Raw genomic sequence first — 6,337 nt, forward strand, 5'->3', positions numbered from 1 at the left:
AACTGTTTCTGTTGAATCAAGTATCATGTGTAAAATCTGTCTTTTTCTAACCCATCTCAATTTAAAAGCCAGGCACTGGTCAGATATCTGCTGTTTCACATGAATCCTCAGCACTTCTTAGTTGTGATTGTTTTTTTAAAGAACTTTTCACCACTTAGTTGTTTATTTGTTAAGTTGCCATAATTAATGAACCCCTCCCTCCACACACACACACGCACACACACACACACACACACACACACACACACACACACACACACACACACACACACACACACACACACACACACACACACACACACACAAATACCCACCTGTATACATGTGTCATGCAGTTGAGGGGCATCATGTCTTGATATCTTTTCGCAATCTTTAGCTTGAAGGGCATTTCGTAAAGGCACCAGTCGGCTTTGAACAATGACTTGGCTGGTTAGAAACTTAACTTTGATCACTTTTGGCATCCCTGAATTTTAAATAAAATAAATCGGCAGACAGTTTGTGGAAAAAATGTGGAACACTTGTCTTAGATTGACGAGTAGTGATGAAATGTGTGCTTAGATAAACTTTAACCAAGATGTGTGAATTTTCTGACATGTGGTGAACATTTCAGTACTTACTAATTTGAATCTATTTGAAAGATTATGCTTGAAATGTTCAAAACCACATGAAGGACACACTCCAGCCTTCATGACAGTCACGTTAGCATGATCTGCAACCCGTCCTGCTAAATAAGATGGATGGCCTGAGGAGATGTGGGAAAAGAATACATATGAAAGCTTATTGTGCACATATGGTCCATTAAGCCCTTTCCTGCTTGTTTTTATGGCTGGTTTAATCTATTTTAATCTGTCAGAAAATCAATTTGTTCACGTCGCTGCCAGGTTGTAGAGTGGAGCACTCCATCACACGTCCACGGACCTTGCCTGCCTGAGCTCGGCATTGTTCTGGATGCTAGTCATCAGAAAAAAGCTATACAAAGATAAATGAATGCACTGATGGATGGACAGAGCGACAACGATGGAAAGAGACTGTAAAAGTAGGCTACACGTTTCTGTGAACGAGGGCAGAAAGAAACATTGATAGACAAATGGGGAAAAAACTTCTGAAGAACTAAAACAGACCGATAGCCAGGATCTGATGTTTTAACGATGGTCGTTTCAATTTATTAAAACATAGTGCAATGCATATTAATGCACATTTACATGTGAGATTATAGCCAGGTGTCTAATTTCCATTGTCTCGTTGTTAGGCTAATGTTAAAACACAGATAATAAAAACAAGGATGGTAACTAGAAGAGCACCAATTTATTGGCCTGTTGATTTCCTTAATTTTGGGAGATCAATGATCGGCCGATATGTACATGTGAAGCTGATCTTATACCCTGAACTTTTAGCAGTGGATGTCTAAAAATCAAACACTGCCCTCTTCTGCTTTGCTTTAAGAGAGGTTTGACTGACCGATCGGCCCTCCAGTTCATTTATGCATGTTTGCAGTTAAAAATAGTCAACTCAGCAACTTTCTTGCTATATTTAACGACATTTCAGGCAAAAAAATTGGTATCGGCCAAAATCGGAATCGACAGCAATCGGTGCACCCCTAATGAAAACCACAGATATAACACAACTAAATAAGGAATATACTGTATAAGTGACCACAAAACTCATTACAATTTTTGGCTTTTCAATAGCCAGTTTTGAAAATGCTTTCTAAGTTGAATGAAAAGTGAAACGACTCTTATGTTGAAATTGTAGTCCAAGTATGAGTTGCATGTCTGGAAAAAAAGTGGTGTTTCTGAGAGGTACTGAACGATTGCCCCTCCAGTCTGCCCTCGTTCCCTGGGATTCTTTCAAATAAATTGCTGCATTAGCCGTGGAGCCAAGACAGAATTGTGATATTTTAACATGCTGTCCAAGTTAAGCCTTTTATGTTTTTGAAGTATTTGACAATGATGACACGATTTAGGATTTTTATCACATTTCATGCTTCTTTATAACTACCGTAATTCAATTGATTTTAAAATTGATTTTCTACTCGATGACCAACTTGTTATACAGTATGTCATATGACTGGCAACTATGGCATTAAAACATAACTTGGTTTTCTCTAAGGCTAAATTTAATTCTTTTCATAATCCCCTGCTGTCTCCCCTCACAAAATTGAGTCAAATATGACCCCTATATTTTTGAACTCTTGTACCAATTCTATTTTGTTTTGGATAAAAATACTGGAATCACTTAGTATTTGTGTTTTCTGGGAAAAACATACCCACAATTTAGCATATGTTAAGATGCAAGTTTCTTAGACCTGTATGTCGGGCTTACCAGTGAATACCAGAAGGATTCAGAGAAGATCTGGTCAGGTGAGACCATTATCAAGCTCTTTAGCAAGAACAAGATTCACTTGTCAGAATTGTTATGTCCTAAAAAAACAGCATCAGCATCCCCACAGCTCCGTGTGTGTGTCTGCACACACGGAGCTGATTCTAACCAGAGGTGGAAACAATTAGGATTTAGTGCTGTCTTCTTTTAAGGAGTACAGGAGTTTATTGCATTGAACAGGGTCTGTATGGGATGGACAGAACACTGTATGCATCTGCATATTTCATGTTGAGCTTAAGGTCAGTCTTGATGTTTGTCACAAAAAAAAAGAAGTATGAAATAAAAATGTCTTTTAGTGGGTACATTTATGTACAGTGAGATTTTTATTTATTTTTTGAGTCTTTTGGTGGTTGCTATGTAAACAAGAATATTTAATTTCAGTGAATTGCAAGCAAAACCAAAACGAGACACTGCTTCTGCAAACCCAGATCTACATCCTCGCTCTGAACTGGTGATTATCTTAACTTGAGCAAAAACCAAAATAAGTCCTGTAATTTCTCCAAAGCCTTCAGTGCTAAGAAAGCTGACTTGACAGAACGACTGAAAGCGGAAAACATATTTTCAGCAATAATCTCTGGATTTAGAAAGGGAATGAGAGATACCTGGGTTAAGGAGGTTTGGCTAAATCCATTACACCACTGCTGTGGGATTATTAACATAGCCAGGAGAAACTGGAACCAATAAATACCCATATGAAGACATTTCAGGGGCAGTGCAATGTGTCACTTCCACTCCTGATAGCACAGAAAGAAAGAAAAAACATTAAAATGGCATTTATTCCTCAGCTTAGAAAGAAGAAAAACTCTTATCTCATGGAGTTTTTTTTTTAAAGGCAGAGAGGCTATTTTCCCCTTGAGCTGCTTGAAAAAGGAATACGCCTTATTAGCCCCTGCGACACACAGAGCGTTATTTGGTTATGCAGTGAAGCCTAAAACAGTGTCGGCATTTAAAGCCGCCTCGTCTTCCCATCTCACTGAGTGATTACCTCTGTCAGGACTTCAACGAAGCACACAGGACACACATAAATGCACCAAAACAGGCAAGAACGCGCAGACATTCCTGTAAAAACCATGCACATGCACACCCCCTCACACACGGAGCATTTAAACACCTGTCCCCTAAAACGCCCGAGAGCTCTTATCCTGCCTCTGTGCTGCACCTCAATGTGCAGTAATTCTGGAGAAAGACCTCTTTAAGATTTGAGGCCATAAAAAAGAAACGCAGTCAGAGACATTAAATGGTTGCTGTGGGTCCTGGGATGCATCTGCAGCTCAGAAAGGAAACATTCCTACCATTATCCTAAGACTCGATTTGTAAGCAACAGGGAAGGAGTTACTTGTTAAAATGTATTTGCTTTGTGATGCAAATGTAGTAAATGTTACTGTGTAAGTGAAACGCATTGAACAGTTTTTTTGTGACAAAGAAAAATAATGGCGCTGAAATAACACTGCATCGTTTACGGTTTCTGTTCAAACGTTGGAAAATGTTGGCTTGTAGCTCCTCTACTCGAACGTGACAAAACTCGCATTCAAGAAATAAACTCAACGGTGGATGAAGAAATGTAAGCTATACCTGTTGGGACGCTGATCTACTGGCTAAACTTGTCTCAATTAAAATGGCATCAAAAAGTGAGGAAAAAGCAGGGAAGTAGAAGCTGAGAATATTACACTTCACCGTTCTCCCTGTTTTCCATCCAAGGACATCCACCGTATGTTTAATTTAAGATCAGACAGTAGCATTTTAATGGATTTCCACTGGAAATACTAATAAACAACCAGCAAGGACAGAAAACCAAGATGGTATTAGATGGAGAGGAAAAGCATTGCAGCTTTTATTGTCCAGTGTTGTGCATACTGCACTGTAGCCCTAATAATCTTCTAACATATCATTCAGACTGGATTTAGGATGACATATTACAAGTAATTTTGCTTTCTTTTGGTGTAAAAACACCCAAGCTATGTGCCTTAAAAGAAGATACATTTGGCATCTTGGAAACACAAATGTTTAAGAATAAAATGAAACATTTTTGTAATTTTATTTGAACTTAATAAGAAATTAAGTTAAATTACAGTTAGCTGCTTTCAGATTTCATCACATTTTATTGTCAAATTTAAACATCTTCAGGGTGCATCCACCCAGTAGGAGGAGAACAGCCTGGACAGAGTATTAACATTGTTTTGTCAAGGCTCAATTTATTTTCGCTGGCAGGATCTGCAAAATCATTAAAAAAAATTAACAGAACTTGTCTGACAACGTAAACTAGGCGAAAAGATCTCAAAAAGCAACATGTTATACATATATGCCAAGAAATGTTAGAGAGACAATACTTTAAGAGAGAACTGTTTCAAGCCACTCAATTCTTAATTACTGTAAAATACGGTATGGTTTTCAAACATGTATTGTGTATTTGGGAACTGAAACGTTGACGGCAGACTGTACCACCATCAGGCAACTTTAAATTGTTGAGTTTATGTATGTAGACCTATGTTTGTTTTTTTTCTTAACTCATACAAAGTATTTTACTATTTTAAAACGGGATTAAAAAACTTTCTTTCTTCACCCAACTTTCTTACATTTATTGTAGCAAATATATATGATTTCAGACCTTTCTAAGGACTTGGATTACAATTATTACTTTTAATGTCTATAGGGAATAAAACTGTGAAATTATATAGCTAACCTGCACTTATTTTGTTTTTACTCTAGGTGAATGATTTAAGGTAGAATTATATATTTAACAGTTTGCCCATAGCAGTCTCTAATGTAAAACATAATTGACTCTAGATAGTTTGGGAGATCACTGTGTTTATGTTTAAATGGTTTCTACATTCATTAAAGTTTTCTTGTCAGTTTGAGAACTTGAAAAGATTTTTCTCATCTCTCTGGTGTATTGTTATGTGACCTCAAAAAATGACTTCATCATATTACACTTAAGTGAACTCTGGTTAGACACAATAAAGAAATGGAAAGCAATAGCGCCCCGGGTAAGACGAAAACTATGCTGAGAGCAGTACTATCATTAGCTGTCAGATGAAAGAGATTGTTCCTTTGAAAGAGGGGGCCCTGCTTCATATGATTTATGCTTATTTGCACCCTCATATCCCTGCAATTCATCCATCTCTTTTTTTTTCTTTATGCATTTTTCCCTCTCAAGTCTACTTCCTTGAGGCATACATTTTCTCCTCTCCATTCACATGTCAGTTCCTCCCTCCACAATCCTTTCCCTGCAGATTTATTCAAGAATACAAATGAAATCCTCTCCTACTTTTGACTTGTATTAAATGCCTTCATTTAAAGGGAGACTTGTGAAAATACTCTCACAGAGAGGATGTCAAGCCCCAGAGTCCTTAACATGCAGAATGTACACTCAGCTTTGTCCCCCTACTCAACATATGTGACCGGACCAGTCAGAGGCCTGGATGAACAAAATAAGAGAGCTTGCTGACGTGAGGACATTTTGTACATCTTTACTTTTGCTACTGCCCTGCAAAAGTATTCACACCCTATGTACCTTTTTACATTTTTAAAATTTTTTGTCTTTGATTCCCAAGGACGCAAATTTTACATAACATTTGCCCTCAACATCACAAAGCCAACTTCAACATTTGAGAAAAGGAGGACAAGTAGGACCTTATGATAAAACAAAGATACAACTCCACTTCCCGGAGAAAGGAAAAATAAACAAAATACAACCAAAAGCATATTGTTAAGTAATTATAAGGTAAGGCTATTATAGGACAGTGGACCATCAGGGTGGCTTCATCAAGTTTGGTCTCTGAAAATAAAATCGTCTTTTAGTTTTTACATCGTCTAACCCAACTCTGTCACCATAGACAAAACTGTTCGGTCTGCTGAGGCTGTTACTTTTGCCATTTTATATATGTTAAATGTTATATCCATCCTCCAGTTGTCTAAAGTTGGATTGTCCTGTGATAACCATTTTATTGTCTTGTTCTTT

The sequence above is a fragment of the Xiphophorus maculatus genome, chromosome 9 (assembly GCF_002775205.1).
Source record: "Xiphophorus maculatus strain JP 163 A chromosome 9, X_maculatus-5.0-male, whole genome shotgun sequence".
Classification (NCBI taxonomy): Eukaryota; Metazoa; Chordata; class Actinopteri; order Cyprinodontiformes; family Poeciliidae; genus Xiphophorus; species Xiphophorus maculatus.